Genomic DNA, 17,111 nt, shown 5'->3' with positions numbered 1-17,111 from the left:
GGGAGGAAGCCCAGCTGTCCAGGTGGGAGCCGAGGGGAGAATGGGGCCTCTGAGAACCAAACCCTGAGGAGAGGGAGCGTCCGGGCACTCTCGGCAAGGCGGACTCCTGCACCGAGGCTGTCACACTCGGAGGAGAGCCGAGGCCCGGCCGTCCCCACGGAGCTCCCGCGGGGCAGCCGGGGCTTCTCCCAGGCGGCTCTGGCTGCTGCCAAGTCCCTCAAGCAGCCGCAGCACGTGACAAGTGAGAGAGCCAGAGGAGCCTCAGGCCGGGACGGGGCGCCCCCCCCTCCGAGAAAACCTAGCCAATCCTCGGCGGAGGCGGCCGAGAGCTGACCAATCAAGGCTGGGTAGTGGGAGAGACTGGAAAGCTTCGGAGAGACTGGAAAGCTTCTGAGAGCCTCGCGCCACACGCCTCAGAAGGGGAATCGGAGCCGCTGTCCTCCCTCCAAAACCCAGCCAGCCAATCCTCGACGGACGCGGCCGAGAGCTGACCAATCGGCGCTGGGGAGTAGGAGAGGATGAAAACTTCTGAGAGCCTCGCAACACAGGCTTGGGGCGGGGGGGGGGGGGGGGGGAAGGAGGAGGAGACATTGTCCTCCCGCCAAAACTCAGCCAGCCAATCCTCGACGGAGGCAACCGAGAGCTGACCAATCAGGGCCGGGGAGTAGGAGAGACTGAAAGCTTCTGAGAGCCTCGCGACACAGGCTTGGGGCGGGGGGGGGGGGGGGGGGGGAAGGAGGAGGAGACATTGTCCTCCCGCCAAAACTCAGCCAGCCAATCCTCGACGGAGGCGGCTGAGAGTTGACCAATCAGCGCTGGGGAGTAGGAGAGACTGAAAACTTCGGAGAGACTGAACACTTCTGAGGGCCTCGAGACACAGGCTTGTATGGGGGGGGGGGGAGAAGGGGGAGAAGGAGGCATTGTCCTCCCGCCAAAACCCAGCCGACCAATCCTCGAAGGAGGTGGCCGAGAGCTGACCAATCAACTCTGGGGAGTAGGGGAGACTGGAAAGTTTCTGAGAGCCTCGTGACACAGGCTTCAGACGGGAAAGGGGTGGGGAAAAGTGGAGGAGTAGGCGGAGGCATTGCCCTCCCGCCAAAACCCAGCCTGCCAATCCTCGTAGGGGATGGGGGTGGGGTGGCCCCAGTTCCTTCCCCACAAAAGCACGCAGTGGGACTTTGAAACTTAACCTTCTTTAACCCCCTTAGGGGACTCCTCCCCCTCATGGCCTCCAGCCCACATTAGCGACCCCTAACCCCACAGATGTGATTCCCACACACACACCTATAGCTCATACCCCACATTCATGACTCCCCCAAATTCACAGTCTCCATCCCAGAGAGCCTGCACCCCCATTCCTGACCTGCTCCCAGACTCACATCCCTGGTGCCCAGCCTCGAATACCCCACATCTGTATCTCTTATGCACATCGGTGACCTCCAGCTAGCCTGCACCCCACATTTTTTTTGAGGGGGGAAGGCAGGGCAATTGGGGTTAAGAGACTTGCCCAAGGTCACACAGCTAGTAAGCGTGTCAAGTGTCTGAGGTCTGATTTGAACTCGGGTCCTCCCGACTCCAGGGCCAGTGCTCTACTCACTTCGCCACCTAACTGCCCATTTTTTTTAAGTCAAAGTACTACTTTATTAAATGAGTTATCTTACACGATATGAACATCAATATAATTACAATTGTACAAACGATTTTCAGGATTTCCAAATCAGGGCCCAGCTGTATGTTTGCACAGAATTGTTTTTGCACGAAGCCCAAAAGGGAACAGCATAAAAATGAGTGTTCCTGTAGCCCCCTTATTTGTTGTTTGTTAGAAAAGCAGCCGCAGGTTTGTCACCTAAGGTCTGAGACAGTAGAAGAGTCAATAGGTGCCATGAAGTCACCCGTACACAACTTCATGCCTGAACATCAGCCATGCTACAGACCTCCCCAGCGCCCACAAGCCACCTTTCAGACTTGCCCAAACAAGCCCTACATTCCTGACCCCGCACACTGAAGAATCCCTCACTTCCTTGAACTCTTCACACAGGCTACGGAAGCCCCCCAACTCCTCTCATCCATCCGACCTCCTTCGCCCTAAACCCGCCACACCCCTGATTCCTCACTTCTCACGTCTTTGAGTCTCCCCATAAATCCACCACAGATTTCCAACCTCCCCCACATCCCTGATGGCCCACACCACTTGTATCTTTAATACCCAAGCGCCCCTAATATTGTAGACCCCCTCACGTCCCTGACCCCCACCCCTTTCATCACACCTCCCTCTGCCAAACACTACACACCACACATCCCTGACCTCCCCATTCCCCTCACATTCCAGACCCACACACATGACTGATGCCCCCCTATATCTCATACCCTTCTTGTCCCAGACCCTTTCATATCCTTGACCCCTCCCTATGCACTCCTCATATCCCAGATCCACACACTGTCCTTCACATCCCATTCCCTTACATCCCTGATTCCTCCCCACACAAGAGAAGCCCCCCTCCCATATATCCTAGACCCTAATGCAGTTAAGGGAATGATTCATAATGCTTTGAATTGCATAGGTATTTGATGGGACTGTCCTCAAAAAGATGTAGTTGGAGGGCACATCCAATAGACATTTATTACCTTGACTTGGATGGTGTAGGAACCTGGGATGCTGAAAAGGTTATGAGAGCTCATCCCCTGGGTGACTAATACCATCCTTCCTACCATTCCTATTGGCTTAGGTTAGGAGAAAGGGTACTGTATGTATATGTGTGTGTGTGGCAGGCTTGGGGGGGGGGGTAATTGGAAACCTTTGCAAGGTTTTTCTGGACCCCAGTCTAAGGAAAACTGAAAATTCAAACAATATGTATTAGACATCTACTGTATTCAAGAAAGCATTGCTCTTGGGTCTGGGAATAGAATTGCAAGGTACTGCTCCTTTTCTAATGTGGACTTCTTACCTACTAAAAAGGGAAGAAAAAGAAAATGTGTGTGATAAAAGCAGCTTGAAACAGTTCTGAGGACCTGAGAGAAAACAGCTCCTCAGACAAATGTATTAAAAGGACCTATTTGTGTTTGGTTTTTTCCTACAAAGAAAACCAATCATATTTTTTAAAAAAATGTATTATTTATTTTAACATTCTTTTTAAAAAAACTTTTGAGTTTCAAATTTTCTCTCCCTCTTGCCCCTCTCCCCTGCACCAATTGAGAAGGTAAGAAATGTGATTATTATACATGTGAAATCATACAAAACATTTACACATTAGCCACATTGCCAAAAAAGGGGAGGGGCATAAGGAAACTGAAGAAAGTGAAAAAAAATTAAATTATGCTTCAATCTGCACTTCTCTCTAGAGGTGGAGAGCATTTTTCATCATGAGTCCTTTGGAATTGTCTTGAGTCATTGTATTGCTGAGAATAGCTAAGTTATTCACAATTGATACAGTATTACTGCTACTGTGTACAATGTTCTCTTGGTTCTTCTCACTTCACTTTGCATCAGTTTATGAAAGTCTTATCAGGTTTTTCTGAAATCATCCCCCTTGTCATTTCTTGTAGCACAATGGTATTCCATCACAATCATAAACCAAAACTTGTTCAGGCATTTCCCAACTGATAGGCATCCCATCAATTTCCAATTCTTCGCTGCCACAAAAAGAGCTGTCATAAATATTTTTGTACATATAAGTCCTAAAAGGACCTATTTGAAAGCAGCTCAGAGGCAAGAGATGTAAGAATTTATTAAACATCTGCTATATGCCCAGCGTTGGGTTAAATACGGGGGATACAAAAGCCAAAAAAAAAAATAAGGTCCTGCCTTCAAGGAACTCACAGTCTAATGAGGAGAAAAGATGAAAACAAATATATATATATGTAACATATATACAGGATAAATTGTATATAATCTTAGAGGAAAGGCATGAGTATTAAGGAGAATCAGGAAAGGCTTCTTCTCAAAGGTGGGATTTTATCTGGGTCCCGAAGGAAACCAAGGTATGGAGGTGAGGAGGGAGAGAATTCCAGCCATGGAGGCCAGCCACTGAAAATATCTGCAGTGTAGAGATAGATAGATAGATAGATAGACAGACAGAGAGACAGACAGAAATAGATAGACTGGTAAGTAGATAGGATAGATAGATAGATAGATAGATAAATGGATGATAGATGGATAGATAAATGATAGGTAAATAGATAGGCTAGAGAGATGGGAAGAACAGCAAGGAAGCTGGTGGTATTAGATCATAGAGATAGGAAAGCTATATGAGGTATTGAGGTGATGTCATGAGGTGATGAGAGCTGGCACCAAAGGGATGGTGATGTAGAGGAGAAAAGCGGGCACATAGAAGAGATGATGTGAAGGTAGCATCAATAAGCCTTGGCAACAGATTGAACTGGACCCAGTAAAAGAGAATGGAGAGTCAAGGCTGACATCTAGGTTTCGAGCCTGCACAAATATCTGTATTCAAATAATATTTGTAAAGTGCTTTGTAAACCTTAAAGTGCTACATAAATGTTGTTAGCTTTATTATTATAAATAGATCTGCGAATTATCTGCATGGGGGTGATAGGTGGATCTGTGAGAGCTACTGAGATCACCAAGTGAAGAGCAGAGAGAAAGAAAAGAAAAGGGCCCAGGATAGAGTCCTGTGGTGCTTGTGACCTTGATGAAGATCTAGAAGAAGAAATACATTTCTCCACAAAAAAACTAATTTGAATATGACTATTTTTGGGACTTTGTAATTTATTGCTGGGGAAACAAAGAACCCTCTGGGGACTATGGGACTACTGTAAAATAATTATAGCTCTTACACAAGATGGAAAGGTGGATTTCGGGGTTTTTCATCATCACTACTTTGAAGCAGGAGAATGATGGGAAGCCAGATCAGAAGATCTGGAGTCAATGACCACAGAACCCAAGGGTAAGAGAGATTAGAGCAAGAGGCTGCCCTATCACTTGGGAATCCACCAGACATTGTTATTAAGATGTCCCCTGCATTCTGATACAGCTGAGTAATGACAGGGTTGCAGATCTTCTCCAATTCTTCCTGCTGATGTCTAGTATCTTCCTTCCCAGCTTAGAGTCAGATAATTATTTCTTTACGTTTGTCCTCTCTTCTCCTTTTTGTGGCTAAATTTCTTGAGAAGGCCAAAATCTACCTCCTCCGTTCTCACTCTTTTCTTAACTCTCTGTGGTCTGACTTCTAACCTCATCATTCAACCCAAACTGCTGCTCTCTTCATTGTCAAATCCAATAATCTTTAAAAAAAAATTCTCTTGACCTCTCTTCAGCCTTTGAAGACCCTTTTCCCACTGGGTCCAATGTATCATGGGAGATGTCAATGATTAGCTCTTCAAAATGGGTATTCTATCTGGGATAGAAGTCAAAAACTACAGAGGGCCAATCTCAATACTGGCCAGTCTCATTACTAGATGAGAGGATGTGCTCTAAACATCCCCAAGCTATATGGAGGCGAAGGATAACCTATTTGTTTTCACTGATGTACTTGGATCGACACACAGGAGGTCCTCATCTGTGACTTGAATTAAAGATCTCATCTTCAGTGGTGAGGATGGAGATATCAAAAGAGTCACCTCCAAGGTCAAAGAACCTATCATCAGCAATACCAGCAGTAGCTGGCTCATTGATTGTTCAGAGCACATTGAGAACAGCTACAGTTCTGGCATCTTTGATGGCCTGACGTTGGAGTCATTTGTATTTGTAACAGTCTTCCCTAGACATGCTTCGAGATTTCTTGCCTCTGTATCAAGACCATAGAAGGTATTTCCTCTGGACAGAAGCTTTTGGTCTCTCCATTGCTTTCCTCTTGGACCTCAGGCCCACCTATGCCATTTACTACCAGGAAACACAGTGCTAACACAGTGCTTCCTGTCTGACAATACAATTGCATCATCAAATCTGAAACCAATCAAATGCTTGGCATAAAAAAAAACCAAAAACCCTGTTAGTTGGCTTTGTTGCAACCTGATTCTTTGCAGCATCAAGCAATCAAATGTTAGGTTTATGGCAAAGGCAATGGTATTCTGGGTTGGTTGTGTCTCCCTGGTCGTTTGCAATGATCTTTACTTTCCCATTTTGGAAGACGCTCATACAAAAATATGCCAACATGTAGGTTAACTGGATATCCTTTTAACATGGCTGCCCAGTTGTCAAGGTTCTTGCTGGCCTAGGAGGAATCAGAGGGACAGCTGTTGCACTCAATTGGTTGCAGAGTTGTTTTTTTTTTTGTCTAGGATATTCCATAGGTATCCACTAGAGAAGAAAACATTTTGAAATTTAAAAAAACAGTTTTCTGCAGTGTATTGTTTGCTTTACAAGTCAAACCAGTTTCTATGATGTAGTTTTGATTGTATGATTTTTTTCAGTATTAGTATCTATTGGCCTACTATGCCAGTTATTCAGCATGGAGGCTACACTATGTAATACATGTCTAACTGGGGTGGGGAACCTGCAGCTTAAGGTCACATGTGGCCTTCTAGGTCCTTACGTGTGGCCTTTTGCACCTAGCAATGTTGTGTCCTTCTTTCTCGAAGAGGACCATGACATCAGGGAAATGATGACGTGACTCACAGTTGACTTTGATTTGAGTGAGGGAGGGCTGTGCAAGGTCACCAGCCTCACTTTCTCCTCCAGAGCCATCTGGGTCCAGTGGCCTGATATTCACCAGGATGTCTGGAGATGGCCCAGAATACATTAGGAGACCCTGGCTCTTTCAGGCTCAGGTCTTTTCAGGTTCTCACTTTGAGTGAGGTTAACGCCCATTCAGTAAATAGGCCTCTTTAAGAAGTTAATCAAGGGATGGCCCCTTTAATCAAAAACTCAAAAAAAAAATCAAACTTGGAGGGGAAGACCCTCAGGGTTTCTGGCCCAAAGAGAAACAGTTAGTATTTACTATTTAAATTCACTCCAGGCTAGGAGCAGGGACCTATTGTCCAATCTATGAGCTCCAGAGTGAGTTTGGTTTAAGGCTTGGTTTTTGAGAAAGAAATCTAGCCAGTAAACCCAAAGTTAAGGAGGCAGCCTTGGGCCATCTAAATGTACCTTCCTTTAGGCAGGGGAGGGAGAGGGAGGGGCAGGGAGAGGAGGAGGGGAGGGGGAGGAGGATGGAGAGGGAGAGGGAGAGGATACTCACAGGTTATGTTTGTCTTTCTTTCTCGAAGAGGACCATGACATCAGGGAGATGATGACATGACTTGCAGTTGACTTTGATTTGAGTGAGGGAGGACTGTGCAAGGTCACCAGCCTTACTTTCTCCTCCAGAGCCATCTGGGTCCAGTGGCCTGCTATTCACCAGGACAACTGGAGATGGCCCAGGATGTATTGGGAAACCCCTGGCCCTTTCAGGCTCAGGTCTTTTCAGGCTCTCATTTTGAGTGAGGTAACACCCATTCAGTGAATAGGCCTCTTTAAGAAGTTAATCAAGGGATGGGCCCCTTTAATCAAAAACTAAAAAAAAAAAAAAATCAAACTAGGAGGGAAAGACCCTCAGGGTTTCTGGCCAAAGAGAAACAATTTCTATTTATTATTTACATTCACTCCGTGCTAGGTGTGAGCTCCAGAGTGAATTGGGTTTAAGGCTTGGTCTTTGAGGAAGAAATCTAGCCAGTAAACCAGCAGTTAAAGAGCCAGCTTTCGCCATTGAAAGGTACCTTCCCTTGGGCTCTGGTAAGTTAGGAGTTTCAGAGAGTATTTGGAACCTAATTCTTGGCCTCTGAAGTCACTTCCAGCTCTAAATCTAATAACTTATGATTCTTTGGACCTCAGTTCCCTCACCTGTAAAATGAGGGGAACTGGACACAATCTTTTCTATCACTTTGACTGTATGATCCTACATACTTCAGTTCTAGTTATATTACAGAACTGATGGGGTGCTTGGGTGCCTGTGTCTGAACCCCAATTCCAAAACCACATCCAGTTCTAAAATCACATCTCTCCCTAGCCTCAAAATACTGTCTCTCTAGCTCAAGGGCAACATGCCCCAGCAACACACTTATCTCTACTCCTTTCACAGTAGGCAGCTGTGCCTATCTACTCCCTGTGCACTGGGTTAGGACAATATTTACTACTTATTGACCTTACTGATATGTATCCTAGACATAGTCAAATGTATACTCTCTTACGTTTTATTTTGTCTAACAAGACATTTGATGACAGCCACCTAGATATTCCCAGTCAGCCCTGACTGTTAGTTAACTTAGTGATGTTTCACGGTCAAAATCACACCCCCTAGTAGCCCCCGCCCATTTGTCTATTTCCCAGTGAATTCTGGGTAATATGCCTGAGCAGTAGATACAAAAAGTGCATGTTCCTTTAAGAACTGACCATCCCTTAACCACCCTAATCCCACCCCAAAACACCTAATTGACATGTTTCACCCCTAAATCTCTTATAAAAACTTTCCCTGTAGCCCTGTAAGTTTGCAGGCTCCCTGAGACCTCTTGCCCGCTGTAAAGCGTAATAAATCTTTGCCACCTTGACTTAAAGAATGCTTGAGATGGTGAATTCATTCCAGACAGCCCAACCCTCTCTAGTACTTGGGTCCTTGAGGGGCACTCCCCCTCAGTGGCCCCGTCTGGGAACTCCAGTCCTGGGAACTTTAGTTTTGGGATTCCTGAATCCCTGGGTTTTTCTCCCTCAACAGAACCTCCCTTTGATTCCTGGGGGAATTCAGGAAAGGATATCTAGAAAGGGAAGTCAATAATGGCTTCATCAAGCATATATCATATATCATGCCAGGCCAATGCTGTTTCAGTTGTTTTTTTTTTTAATAGTACTACTGAGTTGGTAGATGAGGGGAATGCTGGATTTTAGGGAAACTTCAGTTAAAGTGTCTTGTACTCAGGGGTGTACTAGTAAATGTTTAACAACTGGTTTCCCCCCAAGAAAAATATTCAGGACATACTTTTAATTTTAATCTAAAATTAAGATTTTCTTCATCAACAAAACAATAAACCAAGACCTTATTTGTAGCAATGGCTGATTTCCAAGGTATAAATGCTCACACTGAACATTTAACAATCAGCTCTTGTGAGCTGGTTTGAGCTGGCTCCAGCATATCCTTGTTTATATACTATTTTTGTGGGGAAAGTATGGATTGGACAAGAATATAATCAGATGACTTCAGAACTGTACTCAAAGAGTATTTGTGAATGATTCAGTGTCACCATAGCAGAAGTCTTCAGTAGAGTATCCTAGAAATTTGTACCTGATCCTAAGCTGTTTAACATTTTATCAATGACTTAAAGGCACGGATGGCTTGTCCATCAAATTTGCAGATGACACAAAGTTAGGAGGGAAAGCTAATACACTGGATGACAGAGTCAGGATCCAAATGGATCTTAAGAGGCAAAACCCTTGGGCTGAATTGATTAAGATGAAATTCAGTCAATAACTGAAGTAAGCAAATATTTATCAAGCATTTACTACGTGCCAGGTATTATGCTAAGTGTTGGGGATTAAAAAAAAGGGCACAAGAGAGTCCCTGTCCACCAGAGGCTCTTATCAGGGAGACAACATGCAAACGAATGGGTACAAACAGGCTATTGACACAAGATAAATTGGAGATAATTAAGAGAAAGTACTAGAATTAAGGGGATCAGGAAAGGCTTCTTGAAGAAGATGAGATTTTGCCTGAGGCTGCAGGAAGCCAGGAGATGGAAACAAGGAGGAAGAGAATCCCAGGCGTAGGGAATGGTCAGAGAAAATGCATGGAGTCAGGAGACAGAGTGTCCTGCGTACAACAAAGTACAACAAAGACAACAGTGTCTCTGGATGCCAAGAGTATTTGGAGAGGAGTAAGGTGTAAGATGGGGAAGGTAGGAAGAAGCCAAGTTATGAGGGGTTTTAAAAGGCAGACAGAGGATTTCATATTTGATCTTGGGGGTACTAAGGAGCTGCTGAAGTTTCTTGAACATGATCAGTCCTGTATTTTTGTAAAATCACTTTGCTAGCTGAGTTAAGGATGGAATGGAGTGGAGAGAGGCTTGAAAGAAGGAGACCAACCAGAAGGGATAAAGTATTGAACTTGGGTGCAAAAAAAATCAACCCCAGAAATACAAAACGAGGAAGGAATGGATAGACGGTAGTTGTTCTGAAAAGGACCTGGGAGTTTTGGTGGCCTGTGAGCTCAAGATGAGTCAGAGGTGGGGTGGCAGCCAAAAATGCCTCACGCAGTCTCCAATCGCTTTTAGGAGAGGCTCAGATTCTAGGGCAGCAGCTAGGTGGCGCCATAGTGCAGAGAGTGCCTGGCCTGAAGTTAGAAAGAGAGCTTGCTGAATTTAGTTTCAGACACTTTGTATCTGTGTGACCCTGGGCAAGTCACTCCACCGTGTTTGCCTCCGTTTCCTCATCTGTAAAATGAGCTGAAGAAGGAAATGGCCCATCACTCCAGTGCCTTTGCCAAGAAAACCCCAAATGGAGTCACAAAGAGTCGGATGTGACTGAAAACAACTGAACAACAGATTCCAGGGAGGGGGAGAAAGCCCCACTTTGTCAGACCTTATCTAGGTTGTTTGTTGAGTTCTGGGTCCTATGGTTTAGGGAGGAAATTGATCAACTGGGGAGCGTTCAGAGGGGGGCAGCAGCGTGGTGACGGGCTTTGAATTCATGTCAGATTGACAGAACTGGGTTTGTTCAGGTTGGAAAAAAGATTAATGGAGTGTTATGGATAGTATTCAATTCAATGAACATTTATCAAGGACCTAACATGTGCCAGGCACTGTGCTAAATGCTGGAGATTGTCATTCAGTCCTGTCCAACTCTCCATGACCCCATTTGGGGTTTTCTTGGCAGAGATCCTAGAGTGGTTTACCATTTCCTTCTTCAGCTCATTTTACAGATGAGGAAACTGAGGCAGACGGTAAAGTGACTTGCCCAGGGCCACACAGCTAGTAAGTGCCTGAGCCTGGTTTCTCTGGAGATACAAATAAGAAGACAGTTCCTGACCCCAAAGAGCTTATAATTTAATGGAAGAACATGACACATAAAGAACGGCTAAAAAGCTAGGAGATGGGCGGCAAGGGAGGCAGGATGTTCCCTGGAGTTGAAACCAAGAAGGGCTGAAAGTTCTGAGCATTCCATAAAGGAAGGCTTTGGGAGGAGTTTAGTGCTTCATCCTCCAGCCCTGGGCATGAGGCAAGCGTGTTATGTAGACAAAACTGAGCCAATCAGGATGAGGATTGAGATTTCAGGTGATCCGTGCTCCAAGTATTTGAAAGGTTGTCCTCTGTTGAAGGGCTAAGCTCTATTCTACTTGGCCCCAGCGGTCAGTACCAGGAACAAAAGATGGACATGACAAAGTGGCCCAATGGAGGCTCGATGGCAGGAAAGCCTGACTAATCATTAGAGATGTCTCAAAGTGAAACAGTACCGCTACTTGTCATGTACATTAGAATGGGAACCCCTTTGGCGTATGGGCCACACTCGATGGATGGCCATTGAGATCCCTCCTAACTCTCCAACCTCTGATTTGGCTATTATCCCACACTCCCAACTCCCTGACATCCCATATGTCAATACTGTACACATGCCTCCCTCCCCTCCATCTCTCTCCTCTTTTTCTCTGGCTTTCTTTCTTTCTTTTTCTCTCTTTCTTTCTCTCTCTCTTTCTTTCTTTTTCTCTCTCTCTTTCTTTCCTTCTTTCTTCTTTCTCTGTCTCTCCCTCTGTCTCTCTTTCTCTTTCTCCCTCTGTCTCTCTCTGTCCCTGTCTCTCTCTTTCTCTCTCTCCCTCTGTTTCTTTCTCTTTGTGTCTCTATTTCTCCCTCTGTCTCTCTTTCTCTGTCTCTCTGTCTCTGTCACATACACATACACACATACACACACATAACCCTCCATATTCTCAGTTCCATAAATGGGGAATCCAGTTTCTTGAACACTTCCTGCTGGCCCCTATACTAGGTGCTGGCAGGACACAAAGATGCCTTTCCTGTCCTCATTAGATCAATAAGCATTTATTAAGCACCAACTATGTGCCCTGGCACTGAGTATACACAGGCAAGAACAAAACTACTTCCTGAGCCTAAGGATCTCCCATTCTTCTGGTGGGAAACTGAAGTTACCCAGATGAGTGAATTCCAAGTCAGTCTAAGTCCTTGGGTTATGGTGATGACTCTGTCACCTGGGAAGACTGGGAAAGGCCTTGTGTGGTACCTGAGCTGGGACATTCTAACAGTGGGAGATGGGGAGGGAGTGAATTGTAATCATGGGCAAAAGTCCCAGAGGTTCTCAAATTTATTTGGCCTATCTCCCCCTTTAAAAAAAATTACTCTACTGTTGCCACCCCCCCTCTGCCATGGTTCCAGCACCCCCCAGGGGGAGGTATCCCCCACTTTGGGAACCACTGTGCAAAAGGACAGAAATATGGGAAAGGACAGAGATGTTGGAACAACCAGGCCATAGTAAGTAGAGAGAATCAATGTCCAATAAGGATGGAAAGCAGGTTGGAGTCAGAGAATAGAGGGCTTTAGATGCCTAAGAGGAGGCTGGATTCTATCCTAGGACCTAGAGAGACTGTTAGAGTTCTTGAGTGGAGAGTTACACATTCTGACCTATGCTTTGGATATGTGGGGAGGAGGGACTGGAGAGGGGAGAGAATGGTTATCAAGAGGACTTATCAGGAGGCTATTTCAATAGTATAGGGTAGAGGAGATAGGAGGGCTTCAACTAGAGAAATCTCTGTGTAAATGAGAAAAAGGTGACTTGTTGGTCCTTTGTTTTTGAAGAGGACCAATGACATCATGGGGTGAAGTCCTGACTTGAGAGAGAATTGGATTTCATTAGAAAGAGATGGCTGTATAGACACCGAATTAACAGAATAAATAGAAAGCATTTATCATGAGCTTACTATTTGCCAAGTGGCGGAGACACAAATATAAAATTGACAATTGGTTGAATATGGTGGGGTAGGAAGGAGGGAAGTGTCAAGAAGGACAGCCAGCTCATGACCCGGAGTGAACCTGAGCATGGTGGTGTCCTCAATAGGAATGCAGAAGTTGGGAGGAGGGATGGTTTTGAGGGAGAGATGATCAGTTTAGTTTGGGACTTACTGAGCTTGAAGGGCCATTCAGGTGGAACTGTCCAGCAGGCAATTAGAGATGAGATTCTGTGGGAGGAATAAGGATAAAGGAGAATCAGGACAAATGGATGGCTACAGCACTTCAGAGGAGGCAGGGCACAGTGGAAAGCTAGGCTCAGAGAAATCTTCATGGTAGAGGTGACGTTTGAATTTGGGTAGGCTTTGGATGAGGAAGAGAAAAGCAAAGGGAAAAGCACAAGGCATATTCCAAGAAACAGCAAGTAATCCAATTCCAGGCAATCGTAACTAGATTTGGGGCCCACAGCGAGTTCTGCAAACCGTAACCAAGGCAAGGGGGTAAGAATACACCTTTAGTGGAGGGAAAGGACAAGGCCTTGCTCCTTGGTGAGGAAGAAGAGAACCCAGAGACTGAACTTCAGGGTGGGGTCGATTCTGAGGAGGTTGCCACACCCTCCTGGGGAGGAGTTCATCCCAGTCTGATATCTGGCAACTGCCTATTGATATGCAAGGCAAGACATTACCCCACAAAGTCATTGATCCTCTTCCAAACAGGGATGAACAACCGGCAACATCACTCTTATTAACTATTTGCTGTGTTGGAGGTTTGTGAGTGCTGTTGGGGTCTCTAAAGTCAATTCTCGGGGGACAATACCCTCGTTGTCTTGTCCTAGTTGTGGCTCTGATTCCAAGGCTTAGAATATGTGAAGGAGATAGTGGAATGTTAGACGGGAAAGACAGGTTGGGGCTAAATTATGGAGGACTCTGGATGCCAAACTGAGTGTATACTAGATCTTTCTTTTAAAAAAAGGAGTAGCAATAGTGATGGTGGTAGTGATGGTGGTGGTATTGTAGTTGTTTGTTTTCAAACAGGATCAATGACATCATGGGATAATATCTTGACTTCTGAGCTAATTGGATTTTAAGCTACTATAGTACAGTGGAACACAGGCCCTGGAGTCAGGAGGACCTGAGTTCCAATTTGACCTTAGTTACTTACTAGCTGTGTGGCCCTGGGCAAGTCACTTAGCTTCTGTCTGCCTCAGTTTCCTTCTCTGTAAATGAGGGAGGCCCCTATTAGGTCTAGATATCCCATGGTCTATGATTCTAAGTTGCTCCTCATAACTCCGATCCTCTTACTCTATAATGCAGCGAACCTCTTGCTCAGAGTCTAGATGATCCAGGTTCCCCTACCCTAGCCCCTTCCAACCTTGTCCCTTTCTCTCTCTCCCTCTCCCCCAGGTCTGTTGCTTCTTGGACAGACAGCTGGTAGATTGTCTCTGGAACAGGTGTGTGTATGTGGAGGGGGGAGGTGTCTGGAGAGTAACACGACCCCAGAAAAGCTCTTCCGGGCCTTCAAGGTCATCCTAATCCTAATGCCAAAGATTCCCTTCTTGGTTCATGGACAGAGGGAACTTCTCTCTCTCTCTCTTCCTCTCCCTCTGTACTGGATAGCTGCTGGGAACCAGGACCCTGTGAGAACAAAGGTCAGGAGTAACTCCTCCTTGAGGGAATAGTGGTGGCTGGAGAATCTTGGGGTGGGGAGGATAGAGAGAAAAACAGGTCTGGCCCAGGCAGCTCATTCGATAGCTTTCTATACTTTTAGCCTCAGAAATCCAGAAGTCTATATCAAACCGTTTCCCCTTAGCTTTGAGATAACGAACGCCACCCCCTAAACCCCAAAGAAACCCTCAGATAAAACTGGTGAGTCCAGGCAGAGGAGGCTGCCCCTCCTCCCCTCTTGTGCCTAACCTCCCAGGGCTGCCCAGAGGTAGGGAGGGCAACCAGGGCAGGCAGCTGGAATGTAGAGTCCCTGTGTTTATAGTATGACTGAGCAAACAGAGAAGGGACATCCCCAGCTTCGGCCAGCCCTGTTCCGTTATAGGAGCTGCCCAAGTCCTCTGCCAGGGACTCTGAGATCTCACCCAATTTGGGAGTGGGAAGAGAGCTGTCATATCACTGTCCCCTTCCCCTTCCGTGGTCACTCCATATCAAGGGCTCCCAGGTCCTGGTCCTCGTGGATCTCTGGTTAGAGCAGACGTCAACAAGCTTTTGGTGGCTGCAGCTCTCAGGGAACAAGATCAGGAGGGTGCGATTAAGAAGCAGGTAAGGCTTACTGGAAGAGGAGGATGATGAAGGGGATGAAGGAGGAGGCTTGGCATAGGACAGGGGGGAAGAGGACATTGAGTCCAACACTTTTATTTTATAGATGACGAAACTGAGGCCCATCATGGTTAATAGACTTGTCCTGGGTCACACAGTCAGATAAGATTTGAATACGTCTTCCTGACTCCACATTCAGCATCTTATCCACTCTGCCATGTTGCTCAGTGGAATGGGTTAAGGCAAGCACCTGAAGTTTGGGTGGGAAATTCTTTTTCCTTATCAGAAGTGTAGTACAGGGCAGGCTCCGTGGTCTCTCTCAGTCTCTGCCTCATGAAGCTCAGCCATCCTCTGCACTTTCTCTTCTTCCCTCAGATCCTCAGCCTTCCCCCTGGAGACCACAGGCGGCAGAGCCTCTCCCCTGCCTCCCCCTATGGCAGATCTCCTACCTTTGCTGCCCTGGGCACCCTTGCTAGGTGAGGCAGAGGTCTCCTCAGCCCAGAGCTCACCCACCCCTCCACCCAAGAAGCATCGGAGGAATCATGGTGACAGTGGTGTAAAGGATAGGGCACTGGCCCACTGGGAGCTCCTGCCTATGCCCACCATACAGGTAACGCCCTCCAGCGAAGGGGAGACACCCCCATGCACTCCACCACCCAGGTACCTCCGCAGGCCAAGGACCCCTGACACAGACAATTCAGCTGGGGAAAGGTGAGACTGATAGGGGCCTGTGCATGGCTTCCCACTTTGAGCTAAGGGAAAGGGCAATTTGTGTGTGGGGGAGGGAACATGATATATTTCTCATTGCTCCTCTAACATGTTGGGGTCTGGTATGGGGCAAGATGGCTGTGTAGAAATACAGGGATAAATAGTCACAGAGATAGGATGGCTTGAGAGACAGTCAAATAGGTAAGAGAAAGACCCAAAACAAGAGTCATAGAGTTGGATAGCCTGGGAGAGTGCACATGGAGAGTCACCCAGATGGGACTGCTGGGGAGAAACAGAGATGGAAAGAGATAGGTCAGGCTGGCAGGGAAACAAAGTGCTTCCAGAGCCCAGCTGGGGAGAGAGACCAGGAGCTATGAGAAGGCGAGAAAGATAGAGACAAAAAACCAAGGGAGAAACAGAGACAGAGATACAGAAAGACAGAGACAGAAAAACAGACAGGGAGAGAGACACAGGCGGGGAAGAAGGAGAGACAGAGCAGCCAGAAAGACAAAGAGGAACACTCTGGAGAGGCAGAAACCGAGAGATACAGAGAGGGAGACAAAGACAGAGACAGAGAAGAGAGACACGGGAGAGACACAGAGACAGAGAAATAACAAATGCAGACAAAGACGAAGACGGAAACAGACTGAGAGGCAGAAAAAAAGGCAAAAGGGAGAGACAGACGAGGCAGACAGAGTTGGAGATCGAGAAAGACGGAGGAGACACGCACAGAAAAAGAGACAGCGAGAAAGACATGGGGGCGGGGAGAGAGACAGACAGACAGACAGACAGACAGAGACAGACACAGCCGAGCTAAAGCGTGTCTGCTGCGAAGTGGAATGGGGGGCGGGTTGGTCTCCCCTCCCCCTTCCTGCCCCCGGAGTTTCCCTTCACCCTCCATTTCCGGTGTGGCGCCCAGCGGGGACAGGGGAGAGGGGAGGGAGGGGCCCCCAGTTCCTGGCCAGGTCTTGCCCCCCCACCCTTTCCCCAGGACCCAGGTGTCCAGGACCGCGGAGGGCGCCCCGGCCCTCCCCATGATGGGGCCGTAGGGGCGGGGCTGGTGACGCGAGAAGGAGGAGGGGGAAAGAGGAAGAGGAGGAGAAGGAGGGGGAGGGAGAAAGGGGGGGTCGGTGACGCTTGGGGGGGGGGGGTGTAGCCGCCGCCGGCTCCGCGGCCTTTTGTGCTGCCGGGAGGGAGGGCGGGCGGCGGAGGAAGCGGGGCGCCGATTCCCCTTCCCCGGGGCCGCGGGGCTCGGAGCCCTCCCAG

At 47.1% G+C, this 17,111-nt stretch overlaps 1 protein-coding gene across 1 annotated transcript in view; it reads right to left on the bottom strand.

The window, feature by feature from the left end:
* The window catches only part of LOC118839020 (zinc finger protein 850-like), a 902,460-nt gene that overhangs the window by 29,942 nt on the left and 855,407 nt on the right, over window positions 1–17,111 (bottom strand). The gene's annotated exons all lie outside the window — the stretch shown is intronic.

This window comes from Trichosurus vulpecula, chromosome 2, assembly GCF_011100635.1.
Source record: "Trichosurus vulpecula isolate mTriVul1 chromosome 2, mTriVul1.pri, whole genome shotgun sequence".
NCBI classification, from domain to species: Eukaryota; Metazoa; Chordata; class Mammalia; order Diprotodontia; family Phalangeridae; genus Trichosurus; species Trichosurus vulpecula.
The sequence above is the reverse complement of the archived record's forward strand: the minus strand, read 5'-3'. Positions and strand labels throughout refer to the sequence as shown.